Source organism: Protopterus annectens, chromosome 17.part0 (assembly GCF_019279795.1).
Source record: "Protopterus annectens isolate FY-2018-M chromosome 17.part0, PAN1.0, whole genome shotgun sequence".
Classification (NCBI taxonomy): Eukaryota; Metazoa; Chordata; order Ceratodontiformes; family Protopteridae; genus Protopterus; species Protopterus annectens.
The window spans coordinates 250,946,716-250,972,658 of NC_056751.1; the positions used below are offsets into that span (position 1 = coordinate 250,946,716).

General features: G+C 42.8%; 1 protein-coding gene across 1 annotated transcript in view; it reads left to right on the top strand.

Annotated features, from left to right (window-relative positions):
• CSTF3 (cleavage stimulation factor subunit 3) overlaps positions 1-25,943 on the top strand; it is a 1,368,849-nt gene that overhangs the window by 500,924 nt on the left and 841,982 nt on the right. The window lies entirely within an intron of this gene.

Consider the following 25,943-nt stretch of genomic DNA (forward strand, 5'->3'; position numbering starts at 1 on the left):
GTATGTATATATATATATATATATATATATATATATATATATATATATATATATATATATATATATATGGGTCTATATCATGTAATCGAACATTTACAATTTAGAACGACATATGGTCGAAGACCATATGTTCGAATTTGTAAATGTTCGAGCGTGTGAATGGAAATCTCCTTAAGCGGAGGTTTCCATTCACTTCAATGTGGTGTAATTTAGGGGTTGGTATATTTAAGTAGTGGGGGGTGCAGGGGGGCTTGCCTCCCCTGCATAAAATAAGTTTTACATTTTTCCGTTGTGTTTTTATTTTTTAAAGGTAGTCGAAATTCCGTAACTTAGGACATATGTGTTCGAACATATGTCAGTCGATGTTACGGCACTTAGACTACGTGATATAGACCCATATATATATATGTGTGTGTGTATGTATATATATATATATATATATATATATATATATATATATTTATTTATTTTAAACAGAGTGTCCAGTCCTATTGACCCAGTCACCTGATAGATACGTCATTCTTGTTAGGGATGTACGTAACATCACATGTGGCACTTTGATTCTCTTGGGCCAGCTTTTATGTGTGACCAGTGCTTTTCTGTATTCTCCATTTGTGGTGTATCTCTGTCATAACCGGAGTTCTGGATTTCATTGCCTAGTAAATGTATACTGTTGTCCTAGTTTGTCTTGTGGTTCATTTTTGACCCATGAGTTGTGTAGGCTAGGACTAGGCAGAGAATTTGCCTTCTCAAGGAGAAGCATAGGTTTGATGCCCACATTACATAGAAATTTAATTTAAGAGGACATCATTATTATCTGGTGGGATCTTTTGCTTTATGAAGGATGTTCTTCGTGTTTCACTGTTGCAGTCATTACATTTGGGTAATCCTGCTGGGAGGTTGCCCTCAGCCGGCCTGAATTCCAAAGTCTTGGGTCCTGCGTTGGCTGCTGTTGCCCCTTCCCTGACATCAGGTCGTCAGGGGTATAAAAGAAGCAGCCAACGCCATTTTCTTCAGTCTTTCTTGCCGCTCGGTACCCAAAGCAGAAGCAGTTCGCAAGTGCTGGTCGGCTGACTCCTGAGATTTTCGTGTTCGAGTTTCAGACCCGAAGTCTTCAATAAAGCTAAGTACCCCGTTGGGGAAACTTTTTTCTTGCTCCAAACCGATGTCAGAAAAAGTTGTTAATTGTACTTCTTGTGGAAAGCAAATACCTCAAGGATTTTCATTCTTACTGTATTCCTTGCCTAGGCCCTGATCACAACGTTTCTGGTTGTCGATTTTGTGCTAGATTTAACCAACGCACTATTAAGCGTCGGTATGATTTTGCTTTAAACTATTTTGGACACCGGTTTAATTATCCAGAAATGTTGTCGGATAGCCATCCGACTACCGGAGTTCACAAAAAACGCAAAGAAAAGGAGAGAGATAAACAACCGAGGTCCAAAACCGACTAAACTTCTCCTAAGCCAGTCGCCGGTTCACCTGTTCTCAGTGAGGTGCTTTCGCAGCCCCTGACGCCCGCTACTTTAGAGTCGCAGGCCACTACCGACTCCCATGAGGAGTCTGCTATGCCGCTGGAAACTCAAGGTATTGGAGCCTCGGACACTATTCCCTCAGATGGGTCCAGAGCCGCTGAGCAGGCACCGGCTTCTGAGGGTGTATTCAGACCTAAACATCTTTACATTAAACCGACTTCAGCTTCAAAGGCAAAGACTAAAGCACCTTCTAAAGCAAAGAAACAAACTCAAGAGCCACATGGACAGGCCTCTATGCCCAAAAAAACAGATGCTCAAAATGGCCGAAGATTTGATTACCTTGATCAGGGGTTCCCATCCCCCTCCAGATAAGAGGCCTAGGTAAGAGACTGACTATGAATCTTCAGATCAGGTTTCTATTTCTTCTGATCAGGAATATTCTCTTCCCCCCTATGAGGATTCTGATGCTGAAGAATCTATACCTTCAGCTTCTCCTCCAGAGGACTATTCTTTTGGGGAAACCTTGCATACCATGAGGGAGCATTTCCACTGGGAGAGCCAAGATTTTTCAGAATCTAAAAAGAGGCTCAGGGATTTCCTTTTACTACCTCAACACAGTCCTCTAGCCATTCCACCTGTGTTAGACATTGTAGATGTGTTTTCAGAGTCTAGTCTGACCCGTGACTCCTTACCTCCAGCTCCTGTTAAGCCTGACAGATATTACAGGGTTCCTGACTCTCATAAATTCCTTTTTAAAAACCCTGCTGCAGACCCAGAAACTATTTCCCAGGGTCCCAAAGGAGTTAAGGTTTCTGCTACAAAAAACCCTACCCCCTCTGACAGGGATTCTAGGGCACTGGATAAATGGGGGGAAACAAGGTTTACACATCTGCTACCTTGGCTATATAAGGGCCTTTATCTGTCAGTTTCATATGCTCAAATATTAGCAACATGTCATGGCATTGCTTAAACAGAAAATTTTGTTAAACTCTGAATGTGCCAAAAACAAGGAAATGCAGGATTTATTGTATGCAGCTGAACAAGTTGGAAAGCATACTTTGCAATGTGATTTTGATTCTTTGGGACACCTCCTGCAGGGCCGTAGTTACGGGTTCAGTAATTAGAAGGCATGCTTGGTTAAAGGAACAAAATCTGCCTGATCATGTTAAAGTTAAATTATTAGATGCACCTTTACAGCATGATACTTTGTTTGGTGTTAAGGCAGAAGAGGTGTTAAAGAAAATGGAGGACAAAGCTAAATCTATGCAAACTGTCAAAGATTTTTTTTTACAAGTACAGCCACCTAGGTTTAGTAGACACTGGCCTACAAAGAATTGGTCCTTTCCTGTGTCAGACAGACCTCAAAGGGGCAGATCCAGATGCCCTAGAGGCAGATCCCAGGTGCAAGGTTCATACAGGTCAAAGCAATGGGGTGCTTCTACCTCCCAAGTTGGAGAAGACAAATCACAGCCATACAGGAAACAGTCCTAATGACTTCCCCCTGCCGGCACCAAGCACTTATGTCCTGGCAGCACCCTTAGGGGGAAAATTAGCACTTTTTTCACAAAACTGGCACATTATAACCCAGAACAAGTGGGTTCTAAATAGTGTCACAAGGCTACAAGTTCCATTTCCATACCCTGCCAAAGGCAAACAGCTGGCCAGATCTCCCAAAAAATTAATGGGCAGAGGCGCAAAAACAAGTCTCATCCCTAATGGACATGGGGGCCATTCAACAAGTACCAGAGCAAGAGCAGGGACAAGGATTTTACTCAAGACTGTTCTTGGTACCCAAAAAGGACAAGGCCTGGAGACCAGTACTGGACCTATCTATTTTGAACACATTCCTGGTAACACTAAAATTCAAAATGTTGACTTTGCAGCGGCTTCTGCCCATGCTGGGCAAGAATGCTTGTCTTGTGACTTTAGACCTAAAAGAGGCATACCTGCATGTCCCAGTCATGCAGAAGATACCTCAGATTCAAGGCTGGCTCAATGCATTACCAATTCTCCGCACTGCCCTTTGGCTTATCTACTGCTCCCAGGGTCTTTACAAACTGCCTGGCACCAGTAATTGCATTCTGCAGACAAAGATGGATACAAATATATCTTTACTTGGACGACTGTCTAATTCAAGCAGAGAACAAGGACATTCTTCTACAGCATCTGGCGTTTGTGAAAAGACTTCTAACATGCCTAGGGTACACAGTCAATGAAAAGAAATCAAAACTAGTACCCTCTCAAGAGATAATATTCCTGGATGCAAGCTTAACTACAACTGCCCAGATGGCTTATCTCACGCCAGACGAACAAAGGCAACTGACTACCTATCAAAATGTTGGCAACAAAGGCCCAGTTATCTGCAAGAAAAATTCTGCAGGCTTTGGGCTTCATGACATCCTGCATCCTACTAATTCTTTATGCAAGACTGCATATGAGGAAACTTCAGTGGTACCTAAAAAGTGTTTGGACTCAACATTGCCACAGCCTGGAAACAATGATTACTCTCATTCCCTGCCTGCAACAGGTGTTCCGATGGTGGGCAAAGGCTTGTCACCTGAACAAGGGACAGCCATTCACATTACCCCCAGCCAGGCAGACACTAACAACGGATGCTTCAGATTATGCGTGGAGGACTCGCATGGCAGGAAGATGCATTCAGGGCACATGGTCCTCAAACCAAATGCATCTACATATCAATCAAAAGAAGATGCTAGCTGTTCAAAATGCCCTGACAGCCTTCAAGGACTTACTTCATCTGGGACAACTACTGATGAGACAGACAACACCACGATCATGTGGTATATAAACATGCAGGGGGCACACATTCTTACCCCCTTTGCAGACTAACCATGACTTTGTGGGACACAGCATTGACTTACCAAGTACATCTGCAGGCACAATTCCTGCCAGGAATGGAAAACACACTGGCAGATGAACTAAGCAGAAAACTCCTGGATCTCCACAAGTGGCAGCTGGATCCACAAGTCTTCTGCATGATAACAAGGAAATGGGGATGCCCAGACATAGATCTATTTGCCTCCCTTCACAACTACCAACTAAAAAGATTCTGCACAAGGAATTATCACAGACAAGCATTGAAAGCGGGCGCCCTATCAGTACATGCCTTTCCTCCTCAAAATACTCCTAAAGGTCAGACAGGAGAAGCCAAAAATGATACTGATTGCCCCAGACTGGCCACGCCAGTACTGGTATCCAATCCTAAGGAACTCGTCTCAATGCCCAGCTTGGACCTTACCTCAAATACCTCATCTGCTGTCCCAGCAAAACAATCAGATCCTGCACAGCCAACTCAGTACTTTAAACCTGGCAACATGGCGGATAATGTAGTCATACAAAACACACCTCTCAGTAAAGCTGTGATGGATGTCATGTTGGAAGCCAGAAGGCCTAGTACTAGAAAATCTTATGCTGGAAAATGGAAGAGATTCTGTGCTTGGAACCAGGCACAAGGAACTGATACAGCTGTTCCAAATATTCCTCAGATTTTGCAATACTTAACTGAGATGCTGGACAAAGGCCTATCTTTTTCATCAATTAAAATTCATGCCTCTGCCATTTTGGCTCATTACAATACAGAGCCACCAATCTTTTCTCATCCTTTATTAAAGCAGTGCCTCAGAGGAGCCAAAAACTTAATACCTCCAAGGAGATCACCAATGCCTGCATGGGACCTCAACTATGTCTTGGAAAAACTCATCCTGCCTCCTTTTGAGCCAGCTGCTACTGCTGACATAAAGTTTTTATCTTGGAAAACAGCTCTGCTCCTAACAATAACTTCTGCAAGACTGGTTTCAGAGCTACAGGCACTCATGGCTGCGGAACCTTTTATCATGTTTTATCCAGACAGGGTCTCTCTGAGGACAAACCCAACATTTATGCCTAAGGTGGTGTCCAGTGTGGCTCTTAACCAAACTAGTCATCTCCCAACTTTTTATCCAAATCTACAGAACAAGGGGGAGAGAATTCTGCATTCTTTGGACATACGCAGACAACTTAGATTCTACTTTGACAGAATCAAAGTTTTCAGGATGACAGAGCAATTACTAGTGGCATATGCTTCATGATCACAAGGAAAGGCTATTTCAAAGCCGACTATTTCAAAATGGATAGGGCACTGCATTTGTTTCTCCTATTTACACCATGGCAAGCCAGTGCCTAAGGGCATTAGGCCACATTCAATCAGAGCTGCAGCCACTTCAGCAGCCTTTCTCAGGGGAGTACCAACCAAAGACATATTAGAGGCTGCTACTTGGAATTCAGTGCACACCTTTACAAAGCACTATCATCTGCCACTCTACTCTAAATCCAGGGCAGTTCTTGCCACTGCAGTTCTGCAGGGCCTCATACCCGCTCCTAATGCTGTTTAGCTCCAGCCTCCCAACCATAGCTTTGGGACTCTACCCAAATGTAATGACTGCAACAGTGAAACACGAAGAACATAGTACAGTTGTGTACACTTACCATAAATGTAGACGTTCGAGTGTATTCACTGCTGCAGTCTAGGTTACCCACCCGCTATCCCCTTTTTTTCTGCTGGAACTTTTCTTTCCTTTTCTGATTTATACAACCTATGTGGTGTATTTGCTTGTAGATGAAGGTAAAGTTTATATTGGTGTGTGTGTGTGTGTGTGTGTGTGTGTGTATATATATATATATATATATATATATATATATATATTTATTTATTTATTTATTTTGGCTACCCTTTTAGGAGGCACCTGACATCTGGGGCAAGAAAAACTGAAGAAAATGGCGTTGGCTGCTTCTTTTATTCCCCTGATGACCTGATGTCAGGGAAGGAGCGACAGCAGCAGACGCAGGACCCAAGGCTTTGGAATTCAGGCTGGCTGAGGGCAACCTGCCAGCAGGATTACCCAAATATAATGACTGCAACAGTGAATACACTCAAACATTTACATTTATGGTAAGTGTACACAACTGTACTTTGTCCCCCCCCCCCCCCATTGTGAGGAAGTTGTAGTTATCCGTGGTTAAGGTTGGCATGGTCAGGTAGGGTCTTTTTGGTATGTCCAGGAATATTGCAGTTTTTCAGACGCAGAAAACCCTGCATTTTAGTGGGCTGAGTTCTCAAGTATTTTGATGTTGAGAAGGTCATGAACATGTGCTCGCTTGTGATCAACCTGGTGTGAGCTGGATCCTGGATTTGTGAAGGCTAGTTGAGTCATGACTTGAATTTCTAGTTCCAGATTTTTACCAAGTTCAGTCTTTGAGGATGGAATTATTTCCAATTATTTTATGAATTATTTTTCCAACTATTTTAACAGTTAGTAGTATCCCCTTTCCTTAAGAAAACATATATTGGTCTGAGCAACTCAGAAAATATTAATTTAGTGCTCTTATAGTGTCACTTCTCTGAAAGTGCTCTACCTTGAACTGAGAGGAATAGTCTTGAGGTATTGCGACCTTAGGCTTGGTACATACTCTCATTTTCTTGCATTTAGTCTTTCTAAGAATCCCCATTATCATCCTTGGAATTTTAGCAGGAACCCCTGAAACGGGAAGAGAGTTCTACAAGATTGGTTTTAGTGGCGAGTCCTAACTTGAGCCGTATTATCCCTGTGCTGCTGGATTTACATTGGTTTGCTTGTCACTGCCAAATCAGTTCTGAGGCCCCTCCTCTTGTCAGGTGAGGTGCTGCAAGTTTTTCTCATATTTATTTAGAGACCACTGGTAATTATTCTTTTGCATTTCTTCTGATTGTTTAGAATTAACTACCTTCCCTGATATTGATGACTACTTCTGAAGTTCCCTTAAATACTTAAAACTCACTGATGTAATCTTTTTGCATTCATAATCCTTTAAAAATGTTTTATTTATATTGAGTAGCCTGGCAGTGTCATTCTTTCCTTCATAAAATTTATTTGTAAGATGCCTACGCTTAGGAATTAGTTTTTTAAAGAAATTACAAATTTTAGCGATCAAGTCTTAAGCCAAATGTAACAACCTGTAATTCAGAATATTGCAGTTGTGCAACAAGAGGTTTTTCCCTCCTGTCCTAGATGTAGTCTGCAGTCCAACAAAACTTGCAAAAATACACGTTCTGTAATTAATTATATTTTTATTAGAAAAGATGCAAAATGTGCTGCTTTGGATATAAAGACACGCTGGAATGTAAGAAAAAAGGTAATAGGTTACTAATAAAAATAAATAAATAAATAAAAAAATTAAAAATTCCCAGCGTCGTCCTCTGTCGTAACCCTCTTATACATAGAGCCTAAAGAGATGTACATAAATACTAAACTTTACTAAGATGGAAAATATTAAAGCTGTAAACTATTAACTTTTAAAAGAATCACCTCTGCTAATCAAGAGCAGAATCCACAAACTATATCTTTACTTCCGAATTCTGCACTAGTGTAGTATGTAAATGGAAGACAATGCAGTATACAAAAATGATCCTTTGTAGTCAATGCACATTTTCTTCATATGCTGTGAAAGTGTCCTTTTGTCTAATGTGAATAGCAGTCGCTGCTGATAAAGTTAAATCTGTTAGGACTCAAAGATAAGCTGTCATGCAACTTTATCTTGCACCTTACACAAAAAGTAAGCTCTTTGTTATTCTTGTATTGACTGCATTAGTATGAAGTAATGTTCATGGAACAGTTTTGCTGATGTCATCCTAAAATATTTTAGGTCCTGCAAATTATCTCACGAGTTTAAAAATCAAAATTCAAATGGGCAAAACACACAGGGTTTATTTTCCAAGTATTTTCATTGCTTTTATTTACCAGAGTAATAGTTTAAACCAGTGTTTAACTGCTGGTCCACGGACTGGGTATAGTCCAGCAGAAATTTCCTGATGGTCCGTACAAGACTAGGGCCACCTTGCTGGGAGAGGGCCGCCACCGACCAGGAGACACATTTTTAATTTAAAAAAATAAGGTTTTTTTTTTTTTTTTTCCCCTTTATGTCCAGTCACAGAGATGTGACAGGTGTGGGCAACCTGTTTTCGTCTTTTGCATCTGTGTGACCTGCTGCTTGTCTTCATCTTCTGAGCGCACAGAATTTGAATATCAGAAAATGTTTGAAATGCGGACCACAAACGGACAAGTAAGAAGTGGGTATGTGTGTGTGTGTCTGTGTAAAAAGAAATTTCTGTTTTTTTTTTTTTTTTTTTGGGGGGGGGGTTATTGTGGCAAATCCTTGAGGACAGAATTCACTAAATGACAAGATAACACAATACCTGTTCTAGCAACTTTATAAGTTTGTGAGAGCAATATTTCAAGTTTGATCCTATTCTTGGGGATTTGCCCCACCATTATTTTTGGCTTTGCCCAGATTTTTTCTGCTTAGAGGTTGAGAGGTGTGTGTGTTTTATGTGTGTAAGATGGAGGTAGGTGCTTACCTCACAAATGTCCCTGATTTTGACTGACATTTTAGCTCTGTACAGACTTTTACTTTAGAAAAATGCAAATTCACTTGTGTTATTCTGTCAATGTCTCAAGTTAACAGTACTAATATATGAAAAGTTTCCCTGATTTATTTCCGGATTAGCCCCTTTTTGGATAAGTGCTGTGAATGTGTTTGTGTGTGTGTAAGAGGTAGGCAGGTAACATACCTCTCAACGTCTGGATTTTTGCCCCATATTTTAGGACTGTTCCTCTTACTTCATATCCTTTGGCATACAGCTCTCAGACAGTGATTGTTTTAATTTGTTCCTTATAAATAATGGTTTATATTTCTGCCTTAGTTGTCCCCAAAATGATTCTCCTATTTTCACTGGTCACCAAGTGTAAAAAGGTTGAAAACACTGGTTTAAACTCGTTTGAAACCATTAGTTTTAGTGGTGCTTTCTTCTTATAATAATTGTAAATTTAGAGCCATGGGTACATACGCTAATACTAGACTCAAAAAAGCTCACCAGGTTGAAGAGGCAGGGTCTGCCTTTAATAAACCCAAACTGGCTTGGTTCCAGGGCTCGTAGACAGCCTTTGTCCTTGTTAATAAGTTCCGTAATGATGTGCCTTTTATCTCTACCGATTTAAAAGTACTTGTTTGTATTAGAATTCACTTAGTAGTTGCATTTTCCTGCAAATAGTGTAAGTGTACAAAATTTTAGAATGTTGTATTAAGTGTTTGAAATGTTCTATAATTTTCTGCATGTATATGATATCTGGGTGTGCTGCTTATAAACTTCTCAGTAACAAAAAAAAGTCACATCCAGTGCTTTAAGGAAATGTCTGAAGGACAGTGCTGGAATATTTTATTATTTCAAGATAATCTGTTAAGTAGCCAATGTTCTCTTCAAACACTGTTTACCCATCTTATTCCATTATTAACTGTGATGGTGAAGCTGTAACAAAAAGACACCCATTGTCATATTGCCATTGGCAAACATTTAAGGCAGTACTTCGAATTTTTTTTTTCATCTGGCTTACACTATCTTATCATTTGGACTGTCTGCTGCTCCAAGGGTATTTGCAGTGTGTCTGGCACCGGTGACTGCTTATTACAGACTGCAGGTGTCCACATTTTTTTTTCATATTTGGACAATTGTCTTTATATTTGTAGTCTTTCCAATTGTCAAGAGTGCTTCTTAAGTGTTCAGAAACCTCCTAGTCAGTCTGGGGTTTCAAGTGAGCTTGCAAAACGTTTGTCATCCCTTCTCAAAGAATATTTTTCTCTGGATGTCTCTCAGATTCTGCCCTGGGAAGAGCTTTTCTTACTCCAGACAAAGTAGGTAAGGGAATTCAGGAAGATGATATGGTAGTCAGTTATGTTATCTGCTAAGTAATTTCTCAGGGTTTTGGGATACGTGACTTCCATGATACCCTTGGCCAGACTTCAAATGAGGAAAATTTAGTGTTACGTCAAGTTAGTCTAAACTCTGCATCGACATCCTTTGGTTTTAGGTCTCATTTCTGGAGATTCTGTGGTGGGTAGACCATTTCTGTTAAACTCCATGTCTGCCCTTTCCCCCTTCCATTTCCTCCTCATTTTGTCACAGCAGATGTTTCAGACTTTGCTTGTGGTGGCTTTATCAAAAGGAGCAAAAAAGTACAAGGAATGTTGAACAAAGAGGTTAGATAAAAGCACATAAATGTTAGAGTACGTCAGTAATAAATACTTTGAAAGCCTTAAATCATCTGTGGTCTCCAGGACCTCTGCAGTTTATTACAGACAGCATCACATTGATGTACATAAACAGGGGAGAACCAGATCATATCCCCTTTGCAGAGTTGGTGTGATAGCCGTAGAGATAGCATCTAAAGTCAGTTTGACCCTTCAGGCTTCATTGAATGGAAGCTGCACATGGGTTTTTCAGGAATCAGTCCATCTGTGGGGAACACCTCAACTAGATCTGTTAGCCTCCTTTCAAAACACAGTTAAAGAAATTTTGCTCCAGAATTTTTTTGCAAACAGGCCTGGAAGACAGATGGTTTCTCATTTCCATGGATAGAAATGTACCTCTGTGCTTTTCCATCCTTTCCACTGATCTTCAGGGTTCCTTTAAGGATCTAGAAGGGCTCCCGAAAGATTGTGGTTTACTTCCTTTTGGCCCAGACAACAACAGTAGGTCTCCCTTCTTATTAAACTAGCCAAGGGCAGTTGCCACCAGCTTCCCCATAGACTGCATTTGCTCTCACAAGGCAGGGGTTGTTTGATATACCCCCAACCTGAAATCTCTTTGACTGCCAAGATTATAGAATTTTTGGTACCCCTTTTTCTGAGGAAGTGTATGCAGTATATACTAAAATAGGCAATAAAAACAACTGCTGAGAATCTTTGAAAGATAAATGACCAGTTGGGGAAATATCTGTTTTTCTTTGCTTTCTGTGGTAATTTTACTAGTGGTAGTTGCCTTGAAAGCTGTTCCAGTTCTTGGACTGTGCTTCATTCAAGTCTGAATTGTTTAGAGTGCGGGCGTCACATTTTGAATAAATGTTCTCATTCTAAGTGCATCTCACCTATTGGTCCAGTTTATGTCGACTTTACCAGAAAACAAGGAAGGCATACTTGATTTGCATTCGATACAGGAAAGAATTGCATGCTGTGTTGCTGGAATCCAGTTAGGCTTATACTACTAGCCTTACTCATAAGAGCATCTGTTGCAGTCTCCCCTGGAGGCGTGGTTCATATTCCACTTCTGACAAATGCGTTTTGACATGCTGTCAGTTTGGGAAGTGTTAGCATAGTGGTTAAGGTCTTTCCCTCACAGATAACAAGGTACAGGGTTTGATTCTAACCATTGGTTATTGGCTAGCTTTGTAATTGCCTGTAGGCTGATGGTTTAGTAGTTACCTACGAACCTTGAAAAGGGCAATGGCAAATGGATGCCAGGGAGAAAAAGATCACCTTTACAACATCATAGAGACCCAAGTATCCTCAACCATTCTCTTGTAGTGGTGTCTGATAATTTTTTGGCCTGTGACTGACTTCTTTCTAGGCAAGCATGTAAGCAGCTGCCAAGTACCAGAATAGGAAAGGTACATTGTATGTGCCATTTGTTAGACATCAGTGCAGTTAACAATGGCTTTTCAACAGGAGTAGCCCAGTCTTCCATTTTAATTGTTTAGAACACAGGTAATAGTGAGGAGGAATGTAGGGTTCTTGGCATCAGGAGTTTTGAGGCTTTTTTTTTTTTTTTTGGGCATATCAAAAAAAGTTTTACTCTGAACAGGCAGCGTCTAGGATGGTGTCTCCTTCTCAGAAGTCTGGCTGACATACAGTTTATTCATCATCTCAAGTGTTTGGCAAAGGAACAGTGATCAGTCAGTCTCTGGCATCCATTCCTCTGATCAGGTTAAACTGAAAAGGGGTAACCTCTCCAGTCATGAAATTAAGCTCATCTGCAGAGGAAGATGTTACCTGCACTACTTAGATGACAAGTAGGCACACCTCCCAGATACAGTTTAGATGAAGAGGACTGCATCATGATCTTCACAAGGTGGTATGTCTTTTGGAGACACTGTCGCTAAGAAGACGGAACATTTCATAAGGGGAACGAGGGAAATATACAGAAAAGGTGAGATTTTGAATTTCTGGAAGCTACAGTCATCCCTTCTCTTTTCAAAGCCTTTAAGTATGCCTTCCCATCAGATTCTCAGTCATTCTTCTAAGCACCCCCTCCACACCCAAGAAACCAGACAGATTTTAGAGTCTCCTACAAGGGCTCCAGTATTTTTGTACAAACCTAGAGTCCTACAAAGGCTCCAGTATTTCTATACAAACCTGGTGGCATACTTGGGTGGAATTCCCTTTTCTACATTGAAGGCAGGTTTTGGAACTAAGACGTTACTGATAAATCTGTCCCGAACTTTAGTTTCTTTATTATGGAAGTGTCTACTTCAGCTACTTGGACATTTAGTCAAATGAATTGTCAAATTACATACTTTTTAAATATCAAGGAGAAATCCATGTGCAGAAATTATGCTGAGCCTGTCAAGTCTTAGATATGATGATCAGGTGTCCTAGGGAATAGGGAAGCATGTGGTCAAATGTTACGATGATATAAATGTAGTTGAGACTTCCGGTATGGCCCTGCTTAGTCAGTAGCAAAAAGTAGGAATAAGCCATTAAAAAGGCTAAGAAAAATGAATTTGGAAAGAAATTCAAACATTATACAAAGTGAATCTTACAGATTTCCAAAGTGCTAAAAAGTGAAGAAATTGTGAAAACTATCTCTGTGCCCCAAGAGTATGCTGCGTGCATAGTGCCCCCCCTACATACACACACACACACACACACACACACACACACAAAGTACTGTTCCGATGGCCAGTTTGGACCACACTGATGGAGGACAGTGGAAATAGTCAGTACTTAACCTAATTTTGCTAACAATACAGAAAGTAAAAGGGAAATTAGATACATTTATAGAAGGGGTTACCAAACTGATTGAAGAGATGGATAGAGTATTGTCAGTGCACTCTGATGATGCCACCTGTTTGCAGCAGCAGCAGAACTCAATACAAGCAAAGTGGGAAATTTGCAGGCTAAGATGGAAGAAATTGCTGAGCATCAAGTGAATTCAGAGGATCGGACAGAGAAAAAAAGACTAATTAGGGATACCTGAGTGACTAGAAGACATTTGTGCAGAGGCGGCTGACAGAGGATGTACTTCACATTGACAGAGGGTACATAGGGCTACCAAGACATATCATAGTGAGACTTCAGTCATAAAGACTTGGAGGAAATCATCTCAAAAATGGTAGCTAGAAATTGTGGGCTGTGTTTGGGACTGTCAAGTAAGAGTCAACAACTTATTCAAGGGAGACGATGGGGAAATAGGCAAAGTTCTTCCTGGCTGTCTAGGTAGCAACTTATTAAATTCAGATAGGTCTACCCGCCACCCTACTTTAGGTTCTTGCTACCCAGATAAAGTAAGACCTTTTTGGACCTGGAAGAAGCTATAGATTTAACAAAAGCTAAAGCAGCAGATACTGTACAAAGAAATGCCTTGGTAGGAGAAGATTAGGGGTTCATGGATTCAGCAAATGCAGACCTACAGTCATGACTCGCATGTAATTCCAGTAAAAATGTTCCCATATTTGAAAAACTCATGGTATCGCAGAAAAAAAATGAATACAGGTTGTGCACTCAGCAGTCTTGTAAGTAAAAGCAATTGGATTCTTTGTGCACAAGAGAACTTACCCAGGGCAACATTCGCAAGCATAAGTGTACGAGTACATAGATATCCTGAGCACTGAACTGTGGATGTATAACAGACTGAGCTTTTATAATACAGGACTTATATTAACAGTAATATATATTCAATATTAAAACATTAGAACTATGCCAGAAATAACTGCATGATTTATTTACTTGGCTTAATAATTAATCTTATGTTCTAGTAATACAATTACCTTACTATTCTAGTTGGAGCTGGTGGGTGTCATAAAAATGGTTCACATCTGTTTTTGTAGACTATTTTAAAGTAAATGTCCCAGGCACAACTTGCCTGATGCCCAAATTAGGAACTTAGAAATGTATGATTGTTAATGCCTGCAACATAGCACATGTTTTTAAAAAAAGTTAAAGTATGTAATATCTGTATTTTGGATACTGTAACATTTTGTCAGCAAAATAAAAACTGGCCAGGCAGTCAGTGTATAAATAAGAGTACTTTAATACGAACAAAACAAAAATATAGCAAGTACACAAATAAGATGAGCGCTTTCATAAGTTCATAGGTGTGTACTAGGCTAATGGCCCTGGAGCCTTTACAAGCCTAGCCCATAGAAGTGTCCTGACATCGTGCCACCTGATGTTAGTCCCCAGTGCCTCTATCAAGTACAGCCACTGCAGTGATCCTTGGGGTGAACTTTGTTTCCCATCCACTCATCAAGATTTCTATTGAAGAGGACCATTGAGGTGCTCTGCTTGACATGTATGGGAAGTCTATTCCAGAGCATGGGCAGTCTGTGGATTATGAACCTGTCCCTCCAGCATGTTCTGTTGATTGTGGTTTAAGGTTGAGGTCTCTGGAGCGTATGGTGTGGAGGGATTTGGAATTCTTTAGATGTAGCATTTCTGTCAGAGCTGGTCAGACATGGCTTTGTAAGTCGAGCAGAGATCGCCTCTTAGTAGGCGATATAAGACGAGAGAGTAGCTGGAGTTTTTTCAGTCTGTCCATGTAAGACATGTGTTTAAGACCTAAGATCCTCTTTGTGAGGTACTTTTGTGGCCTTTCCAGCTGTTGCATGTGCGTAGTGAGGTTCATGCCAAATGGGGCATTACACTCTATGATTGGCCTAATGAGGGAAGAGTAGAGAGAGAGAGAGATTATCTCTTTCTTCCTGGATGCAAAACCCTTGCTAATGAAATGTGCCACATAGAAGGCCTTTCTTTCCACAGAGGCAGTGTGGTAGTTGAAGGAGAGGTTGCTGTCAACCTGTGCCCCCAGATCTTTTATAACTCCTTCAGTGTTCAGTGGGCTCCCATCGATGTGGTAATTAGTGGGAACTGAGTTTTTCCCAAAGGGGATGACTATGCATTTTTTGGCATTATGCTTAAGGACATGGTTTCAACACCAGTCATTGGTCTCAGTGAGGCCTTTCTGTAGGATGTCTGCATCACTTGGGGAGTTAATAATGGCTCCCAGCTTGCAGTCTGCGAACTTGGTCAGCCAGAGTCCCTCCTGGTTGGCCTGGACTTCTGAGAAGTAGATGCCAAAACAGGAAAGGACCCAGGACTGATCCTTGTGGGACTCCACTTGTGATTGGTCGGCAGTCTGACTTGGAGTCTGCCACTTTCACACTGTGGGTTGAATCTGTGAGCCAATTTGCAACCCACCTAGTGATATAGGGGTTGATGCTTGATTTGGTGAGTTTATCAATAATTCCTGAGTGAGGAATGGTATCAAAGGCCTTGGCCAGATCGAGGTAGGCTGTATGAACTGCCTTGCCCTCATCCATAGCTCTGGTGACTGACTCAAAGAAGTCAACCAGGTTGAGTAGGTGTAATCTACCTTTCACAAAATCAAATTGAGTGGGATCTAGAGTTTGGAGATTCCCTGTATTGTTGTTGTCTTTTGGCTTTTCCCGGTTAGGGGTCGCCACACCGGAACTCCGGTCCGCTAATGATTGACAGTAGATTTTCACGAACGCCGAGGTGCCAGCTCGACATTCAACCTTCAACGAAGGCACGCCCATTTACGCATGTCTTTCAAACGCCCACCCAACCGTGGGGAGGGCATGCAGACTCCACACAGAAGGTACTCCCCACACTCCAGCCGAGAATCGAATGGGAGAGATTCCCCTATATCCCTGTTAATTAGGTCCATGATGATATTCTCCATAGCCTTACATATCAGACTCGTCAGGCTAATGGGGCAATAATTCCCAGGGTCTGTAATCGCTCCTCCTTTATGGAGAGGGATGACTGTAGCAGTACTCTGGGTACTTCATCAGATCTAATCATAACTGAACTAACCTTAGCTTAAATACTAATGTCTTAGTCCACGTGATGTTAATACAGGTCTAATTGGTAAAAATTCATGTAACCTTTTTCCTGTGGTTGCTTGTAGAATAGTCATCCATTTAACCTCAATACATTCAGCACATGTATTAATGTCTCCTCTTAAACTAGTTTTTCTTAACTCAGTGACCATACATTTAAAACTATGGTCACTTCCTGCATGCATGACATTGTATATTTTTATTTGTTTTGTTCGTATTAAAGTTGTCTTATTTATACACTGACTGCCTTGGCCAGTTTTTTTTTTTTTTATGCATTTGTTGTGTGTACTGGCTTTATCTCCTTTTCTGTGATTTTATTACTATAACATTTTATTGCAGCTATTGTTTAGGATTGTCAAAGGCTAAAATTACTCGGAGCAATGTTAATTACTTATTTTATCAGCAGGTGACACATCTGCCTTTCAAAAAGTTAAACAGCTGTGCAAAAGCGCATAACCTAAGAAGGCAATGGCAGGAAGGAAATTAAAGATTATAACATAGAATTCTAATGAAATATAGTATGTCCAAGAGGAGGAGAATTTTTCAATATACGTCACTGGAGGTGACACAGGATAGCTCCAACCCTGATTCTGTGAAGAATTTTTTAAAGGTTAACTGCTTTGTGATGAAAGCATTCCTGCCATCACTGTCAGTGATGGCAGATCACTGCAAGAAACCACTCCCAGAATAGGCAAGCCTAAAAGCTGCGTCTTCACATCCCCCAAACCCCCGACTTCTCCATCATTCAAAACACTAATCAAGCTTTGGTCATCCTTCTGGCTCACAGAGCTGAATCATCGTATGTTTTTTGCTGTGTACAAAAGTTAGTAGTAGACAATAGTTGTTAATTGTAAAGTTCATTAGTTTTTTGATACTGTAAAGTCATATGAAAACTAGAAAAATGAGTTGGAAATTTTCTGATGCGTTGCTGATTTGGTGCGGAAGGTACGAGCTCTTGCAGTCACCCTTTAACTTTCTGACCAACCTATGGCAATAGTTTCTGAAATGCCCATATAGGAGCCAAAACATGCAGATATAGCTAAGTTGACTGAAGTACTTGATAATGTTACTAAAGGAAGAAACTGTAGTCTGCAAGGCACATGCATTGAAATATAGTATTACTAGAGACTACTGTTTCTTTGGCAGGTTGTGTTGCTTAGTTTTGAGCAAATGTAAAATGTGAATAGTTGATATGACTCTTCAGCATGCAGAATTGGCCTTTTATGTTGGTGGATGCATCAGCTTACCTAACCCTACCCTGAATCCCAGACCTACTTGTTACTGTAGAAAATTTATTTTCTGTAATATTGCCACTACACAAGACAATCAAACACACACATACAACATAACAGATGCACGTTACTAAATACATCCCCTTTCTTAAGCCTGACATGGAAACACTCACATGCACTCCATATCCATCAGAAACACTACACTAAATATATCCCCTATCCTAGTGTTACTCTAACCTACGAACACTTGCAAACACATTTATATCCTGTAATTCCTTAAGTTTCGGCATATACAGAACTTTCTGCATTAGACCAAAAAAATACGCTTGACCACAATCCAACTTCTTCATTCTGAAAACACACAGACAAAACACTAGACCAAAACAAAAAAAAAAGAGGCCGAGGTACCAGGAGACACCAGTAAAGGATTTTATGCAACTCTGAGGCTTTTTTTTTTTTTTTTTTTTTTTTTTTTTGTGTGTTCCTTTTTTTGATAGGTCGCTAGCTGATGTTTTTCAAAACACTAGACCAACCTTCATTCAGTCAAATTGTACCTCATCATACTAAAACATGCATGTACATCAAAACAGATCACTGTTACCATTCAACATTGCGTACCTTCACACTTTTTATATGACACAATTACCATTCAAATAATTATTTGACAAAACATTAAGAATTATATATACACTCCCACCAAACAGCCCAATGTCATGCATCTGTATTTATTAGCAGGCCCAGACCACAGATCTGATGTCATTTTCATCCACTCCTCAACGAATAGGTTCGGATCCAATCCCCTGATCCGACTCAGCCACTTTCTCTAGATTCTAGGATCCAACTCTTGAGCTTCTCCCTTAACCATAATGCCTCTTACTACAGTGTTACCTCAGATCTCATTTGCCGTGCTGTGATTCTGTCAGGAGTGCATTTTCTCGAGCTCCAGTGGGTTGATTTGCGAGTGCAAAGTTAGAAATTCTTTGTAGTTAGATCGTATTTAGTGATTTCTTACCTTTCACTATTTGCCTTGTATCTCTCTTACCCTTATTTTTTCTCTACTGTTTGTTCTTTCAGTAGTCTTGTTACCATTGCTGGTATAATCTTTCTGTACCTTAAAGGGGCATTCTCCCAGATATTTTTTTTGTTTTGATTCTGGTCTTTGTTTACATTTTCAGTCTGACTTTCTGAATGGCACAGTGGTGCAGCGGTTAGCGTTGTCACTTTACAGCAAGATGTTCCCTGGTTCAGTTCTTGGCTGGGGTGGCTTCTGTGCAGAATCTGCATGTCTTCCCTGTGTTTGTGTGGGTTTCCCTTGAGCAATCCTTTTCCTCCCACGTTAAAAAGACATGCGTCTGGAGCATTTCTCCCCAGGCCTCCTCCAAAAATTGGCTCATTCCAATTCAGACTTTCCCGGTAAACAAATTAAAATAAAACATCCCAGCTTTGGCTGTGGGGTTGGGCAGGGGTGCTTACAGGAAGTTTCAGTGGTCTTAGTCAAATTCCATCTCAAATTGCAGTTGTACTCTCAACGACTCATTCAATAGTTTCACCTGTGTTTTTTATCCTCGGAGAAACGTAGCCTTTCAGGAATTTTATGACTTCACCTGTTATTACCTTGCAGGAAAGCATATGAGAAATTTAAAGCTAAAATGTTAGTAAACAGAGTTTTGTTCTTCATATTTTATGTGCATTCCTGAATGTTAGCAAAATACTATGATGATATTCATGACTGCTGCATGATGTGTAGAAAGCATCAGAATGACGCAAGTTTCAAACAGTAGTAGAAACTGTCTTTTTTTCATGTTTTGTTTGTTGATCTCTGAATACTAATCAAGTGTAGTGGTTTTCTGACCTGCTGTAAAAAAAAAAAAAAAAAAAAAAAAAAAAAAAAAAACCTTATGTGCAACACAAGTAATAGATTCATTTTAAACAATGAAGTCCAAAACTTACTGTCACAGTGGGGGCTGTACAGCATAGCAACCAGTGGTAGTTATACATACTAATTCTGAGATTGCTTTACTATGGAGTGAGAGGAATACATCAAGACACTGCTAAGATTTAATATGAATTCATTAAACTGTACTGTTTTGACTATACTGCTCACAGTTACGCTATGCAGAATACATAAAGGAATTAAAGAGCCGCACAATTAAGATAAGCTTTTTGACGAGTTCATAAAAAGTAAACACGGAGTCTTGCTTAACCATCCTCACCACACACACACACACACATACACACACACACACAGATGTAATAACCTTATTTCCCAGTGACTGGGGACTGAAAGCTTTGACAGGAACTGAATATTGTTAATTGCATTCACCAGAGGGAATGAAAACAGGGCTGCATAAAGTAAATTGCAACCCGGGGTAGGGGTGATGGGTTAAATGGGTGGTAACAACTGGCAAGTATCAGGACAAGTTTCTTAGTCAGACTTTTAGACTCTAGGATTGTCCCTTTAAGCGAAGGTATTTTTTTGTAGAGTTGAGCCTTGTCCTGGTTAAAAAAAAAGTAGTTTGTTGCTTGCTCGTAGTCTTTCCTTTTTTCAGTATGGCTGAAAAGCCAACTGGATACAAGAAGTGCACTTGCTTTAAGCATAATATCCCCAACTGTGATGCCACAGGGAGTGCATCTATTGTCTAGGCCCAGCACACTTGGGCACCTCTTGCGCCATCTGTGCTGCTTTGAATACCAAGGCTGTAAGTGATAGGAGGCATAAGCTAGTACTAAAAGGCAGCCTTCAAGCTTCTCCTTCGTCTGGTATTTCCACATCAGGGGCTCAAACCCCCTCTCTCATAAGTCTAAGGAGCGCAGGAAGCACTGAAAACACTCCCCTGCATGGTCTCCAAAGTCGATGCTTCCTTCTGAGCTAGCTCAGAAGATTTCCAAGAGTTTGAATCTGAAGTATTTGGATTCGACGTCTGCTATTGTTAAGTCTCCTTGGCTCTATAGCCCAAGGTTTTTCCTGGAGCCAGTATCTCCGAGGTTGAGGTCTCCTTTCCTTCAAGAGACCCCTTAAAAAATCTTCCAGGCCACCTTCCACTTCTGTGTTAGTCCCTCTTGGAGTCTTTCTGAGGCAGAGCTGGCTGTTATGATGAGAAAATTTCTCAACACAGATCCAAATGGGGGGGGGGGGGTCTTGCTGGCTCTGTCCCCATCAAATCTGTGAGCCTTAAACCTTTATTCCATTCTGTTATTGCTCCTTCACTGGTCTAACCTACCATTTTAGAGCACTCGTATCCAAGATTTCCGAGAGTCGAACCATCTGATCCAAAGATACCCCTGACTTCCACTCCAGTGACTTCCCTGATCCGATTGGCTCCTAACCCCCTGGAGCACAATGGTTCTTAGAACCAAAGTGTTGTCATCTTATCCGAAGGGTTGAATTTGACACTGAAGTTATCGGAGCCGTCGCTTCCCCTTGGGGCTTCAGCAATGGACAGCTTAGCTCATACTCCTCCCTCAGAGCAAAGGGTCGGAGAGGGACTTGGATCGTCTGCACTGAGATTCTCTGCTTCGGTCGGATTGTCCTCTGCGTTTCCTGGTGCTTCCACCTTTGAGGTGATGAAGAGGGTTTTCTCACCCCAGAGCAGTTTTGACTCTTGTGCCTTTGGATCCTGTGTCTGAATCATCCAAATGGATAATTTATTTCAGAATGCAACAGTTTCTTGGTCGTAATGAATCTTTTATCATCAAACCAGTTTAAAAAAAAGTGTAAAATAGAGTGAAGTAACTTTGTGTTTAATGAATTCATTCTTTTTGTCATGTGATTCTTGTTTGATTATTTAAGGAAATGTTCTTAATTTTTGTACTGTTTTGCCTGATGAAGCATTTTCAATGCGAAAGTTTATACTTGCAAGTAATAAAGTAAGTTGTTTTTAGCTTGTGGTTCTGTTTTACCTTTGTTTTTCGGTTCCTTGGTTGGTCCAGATGACATACCTGTGGAAGCATGGAGGTGTTTAGGTGAAATGGCAGTGGAGTTTTTAACTAGATTGTTTAATGAAATCTTCGAAAGTGAGAGGATGCCTGGGGAATGGAGAAAAAGTGTTTTGGTATCGATTTTTAAGAATAAGGGTGATGTGCAGAGCTGTAGTAACTATAGAGGGATTAAACTGATCAGTCACAGCATGAAGTTATGGGAAAGAGTAATGGAAGCTAGTTTAAGAAGGGAGGTGATGATTAGTGATCAGCAGTATGGTTTCATGCCAGGAAAGAGCACTACAGATGCAATGTTTGCTCTGAGAGTGTTGATGGAGAAGTACAGAGAAGGTCAGAAGGAGTTGCATTGTGTCTTTGTGGATTTAGAGAAAGCATATGACAGGGTGCCTAGCGAGGAGTTGTGGTATTGTATGAGGAAGTCGGGAGTGTCAGAGAAGTATGTAAGAGTGGTACAGGATATGTACGAGGGTAGTGTGATAGCGGTGAGGTCTGCGGTGGGAGTGACTGATGCGTTTAAGGTGGAGGTGGGATTACATCAAGGATCAGCTCTGAGCCCTTTCTTATTTGCAATGGTGATGGGCAGTTGACAAACGAGATCAGACAGGAGTCCCCGTCGACTATGAAGTTTGCAGATGACATTGTGATCTGTAGGGAACAGGTGGAGGAGACCCTGGAGAGGTGGAGATATGCTCTAGAGAGAAGAGGAATGAAGGTCAGCAGGATTAAGACAGAATATATGTGTGTGAGTTTGAGGGAGGATAGAGGAATGGTGAGGATGCAGGGAGTAGAGGTGGCGAAGGTGAATGAGTTTAAGTACTTGGGATCAACGGTTCAGAGTAATGGTGAGTGTGGAAGAGAGGTGAAGAAGAGAGTACAGGCAGGATGGAGTGGGTGGAGAAGAGTATCAGGAGTGATTTGTGACAGACGAGTACCAGTAAGAGTGAAAGGGAAGGTCTACAAGAGGGTAGTGAGACCAGCTATGTTATATGGGTTGGAGACAGTGGCATTGACAAAAAGGCAGGAATCAGAGCTTGACGTGGCAGAGTTGAAGATATTAAGATTTGCACTGGGTGTGACGAGGATGGACAGGATTAGGAATAAGTATATTAGAGGGTCAGCCCAGGTTGGAAGGTTTGGAGACAAAGCCAGAGAGGCAAGATTACGTTGGTTTGGACATGTTTTGAGGAGGGATGCAGAGTATACTGGGAAAAAGATGCTAAGGATGAAGCTGCCAGGTAACATGAAAAGAGGAAGGACTAAGATAAGGTTTATGGATGTGGTGAGAGAGGACATGCAGGTGGTTGGTGTGACAGAGCAAGATGCAGAGGACAGGAAGAAATTGAAACAGTTGATCTGCTGTGGCGACCCCTAACGGGAGCAGCCGAAAGAAGAAGGTTTGGTGTATCCAGATTTAACACACAGCAAACCTTTGGTCTTCAGTTTATGCTTTTGGTATACACCGTTAAACATGAGATCTGGAGTAGGGACTTCATTTGTCAGCAACCTGTGGGTCTTGGATCTGATATCGGATCCGAGCCGGCAACTAATTATACAGCTATGGATCCGAGCTCCTAGCTCCTCCCCTCACCCATAATCCCCTGCCAACCCCAAATGACCTCAGATCTAGTTTGCCGCTCTTGAGTGTGTCAGCTGGATTTCAAGCTCCTCGCAATTTTTTTGAGATACGTGACTTTTGGTCTAATCAGCCTAATTTTTCAGTAGTTTCATCAGTGTGTGTGTGTGTGTTAGGTTTCCCTTTAGTCTGTTAATTTTTAAATTTTTAGTGTTTACCCTCCCCTCGCTGGTCGTTAGTGTGCTTGCGTTTGGGGCCTAGTGTGTTTGTGTAGCTTTTATTTAGTTTTGGGTATGGCAGAGGCCCCAAAACCTATTTTTTCTAAATGCACCGAGTGTGGCCATAAGCTCTCTCCTGCAGATGGCCACACTTGGTGTGTTCGGTGCCTTGGGGTTGAACACCTGTCCTCTGGATGCACCATTTGTGCAGCGTTCAACCCCAGGACACAGAAGGAGTGGAGGTCGAAGCTGGTCCTGGCGGGACTTTTGCCCCCGGATTCGGCTTCGACCTCCGCTACTCCCGTGGCACCTCCTCAGCCTGTGGTGGTGGCCACTCCTGCCCCCCTTCCCCCGGCCAGGATTCAAACTTCCCACTAAGGCGCCGGAGGACAGGGAGACAAGGAGGGAGAAACTGAGGGAGAAGCACCACAAGCGGCGGGCCGAGGCCTCCGCTTCGGCCCCCCCAGCTAAGCGGGCTTCTCCCTCCACGGCTTCCAGGTCTCCTCCTCCTCGGATCCGATCACCTTGCTTCTCCCCAGGACCCGAGGAGGACGAGACCCGATCTCTGTCGAGGTCATCAAGGCGGCATTCCAGGCCTGCCTCGGTGGCCTCGTCGAGATCCACCTACAACCTGTCTGATGCAGACTTGGACCGGATGATGAGAAGGTTCATCCAGGCCCAGCTGCAGATGGGAGTGCTCCTGCCCCCCCCCCCCTTCGGGGGGAGCTCGACACCTTTTTTTGCTCCGATAGCGCCTTCTCCGACCCGCTTCCCGGGTTCAGAGCGCTTGGAGCCGGGCAGCGTTGGAGCCGGGGATGGGTCGGTGCCGACAGCACTGGGTACTTCGGATCCGACCCTGCCCTCGAGTCTGTCAGTTCCATCGTCTGATCCGACCTCTCGGAGCCATGGCCCGAGCTTCGGATCCGAGGGATTCAGTGTCCCTTCGGCTCCGTCCAGGTCGGAGCACACTGGTTCCTCGGATCAGACTGTCTCGGCGCCGGTTCCGATCCCTTCATCGGATCCGAGTGGGAGTCTGCTCTCGGAGCCCAGGGAGGGCGGCTCCCCCTCGGCCTTCGATGTAGTGGAGAGGGCTCTGTCGAGAGCATCCAGACCTCTGGCCCTTGTCTCTGCTCCACCCTGCACTCCTTCTCTGCTGGGTCAGGCTTCCATCACCCGGCCACAAGGACAGCCTGCTTCGATGTTCCAGGTTGTTCCATTGGAACAGGACATTGCATGTGAGACCTCCTCGGACAGCCCCCCCGAGGAAGTGCCTCACAAGCATAAGTGTAAGAGGAGACACGTGGACTCCCCCAAATCCTTTACAGAGGACACGGACTTGGATGAAGGGGAAGGCTCCCCAAGGTCACCCCCTGAGGATGTCTCCTTTGGAGACATCATGGAAATGCTCAGGATCGGGGGGGCGGTCTGCCCCCAAGGCTTCCTCCGACGAGTCCGTGTTTCTGGAGGCATTCAAAGCAGGCCCGTCTACCTCTTGGGTGTCCCCTCCGGCTTGGACCTTGTTACCACCAGGGCATGGAAGGAGCCGGACACTGTGGAGCCAGTCCCTAAATGCCCGGATAGGATTTTGAGCCCCCTCGCAGACCGGTCCCACTGGAGCCAAGGGTCCCTCCAGTAGATGCCATGTTGATGGCGGCAGCCACTAAGAGGGAACTAGCTCAGGAGAGCCCCTCGGTCCATCCACCGAGCAAGGAGTCCCGCTCGATGGATCGCCTTGGGAAGCGGGTATTTAGTTCAGTGACCTTCTCAGTAAGGTCCCTGGACTACATGGCACATGTCATCAGGATGCAGCGAGATCTTATTAAAGAATACGCTGCCCCCCCCCCTCCGGGAGTCCATGTCAGCGGAGGACAAGCAGTTGTACTCCACTCGTATGGCCACTCTAAGATCTATTTCCAATACCTCTATGCGACTGTTGTCCCACGCCACTGAGGGAGCCCCTAGAGCTAGCGGAGCGGGCCTAGTTATGAGACGCCAGACCTGGCTCCGGCATTGGGACTTCGTGGAGCCCTTTAAGGCGTCCTTTGCGAACGCCCCCTTTGATGGTTCTGCCTTGTTTGGCAAGAACGTTCGTGAGACACTTGTCTAGAGCGAGAAGGACGGGAAGACGTCTGCCGTCGGAGTCCGCTTCTCTGCTCCCCAGAGGTCCTTCTCCAAGAACCAAAAGGGACAGAAGAAGATGTGGTTCCGGAAATCGCAACATTCCCAACCTGCTCCGGACAACCAGTCCTTCCGTGGCAGAGGAGGACAGGGAGGACGCCGCCCTAGAGGCAGAGGGGCCCCGAGAAACTTTGGGTCCAGAGAATCTTTCTCTGATTGGCCCACGCAACAGCCCTGAAGGGTTGCCCGACTGCTCCACTCTGGAGGCAGTCGGGGGGGGGGTGCTTCTCGAGGCATCTGGCGGCATGGAAGTCCATCACGTCAGACCGCTAAGTGCTTCGGATTATATCCGGAGGTTACAAAATCCCAATGCAACATGTCCCCAGACTCTGGAACCTCCCCGATGTACCACCCGGTTAGAGGGAGGCTGCAGCCGCAGAAAT